This window comes from Octopus bimaculoides, chromosome 8 (genome assembly GCF_001194135.2).
Source record: "Octopus bimaculoides isolate UCB-OBI-ISO-001 chromosome 8, ASM119413v2, whole genome shotgun sequence".
In the NCBI taxonomy this organism is placed as follows: Eukaryota; Metazoa; Mollusca; class Cephalopoda; order Octopoda; family Octopodidae; genus Octopus; species Octopus bimaculoides.
The window spans coordinates 51,311,065-51,311,778 of NC_068988.1; positions in this window are offsets into that span (position 1 = coordinate 51,311,065).

Sequence of the window (714 nt, forward strand, 5' to 3'; positions counted from 1 at the left end):
ATAGAGAGAGAGAGAGATAGAGAGAGAGAGAGATAGAGAGAGAGAGAGACAGTGTGTGTGTGTGTGTGTGTGTGTGTGCATATGTGTATTTGTATATACATAGATATAATATTTATGTATGTACGTATGTATGTATGAATGTATGCATGTAAATATGTATGTATGTATGTATGTATGAATGTATGCGTGTGTCTATGTGTGCATGTTTATATGTATGTATGTACTATCATACCATGTGTATATGGATGGATAGAAGTATGTGTATTTGTGCGTACTTATGTATGTATATATGTATGTATATATGTACGAACGTACGTATGTATGTATGTTTCTATTATACCATTGTGTTTGTTTTGATCCATTGTTATGGAGGTTGGTAGTTGGCTGGTTGGTTCGCTGGCTAGTTGGTTGGTTGGTCGGTCGGTCGATTGGTTCATTCTTTCGTTTCATTCGTTCTTTAATTTATTTATTTATTTATTTATTTTTCCATCGGTTGTGTCAACCCAATCACTTAATCTTAGTGCGAGTGTATATGTGCGTAAGTTGTATAAACGAAATATATATGAATATGTAAAATGTCAGATATGTGTATGCACTCAAACCTTAATATGTATACATACATGTGTGTGTGTGTTTGTCATTTCATTTGAGTATGTATCTGTATCTTTCTCTCTCTCTCTCTCTCTCTCTCTCTCTCTCTCTCTCTCTCTCTCT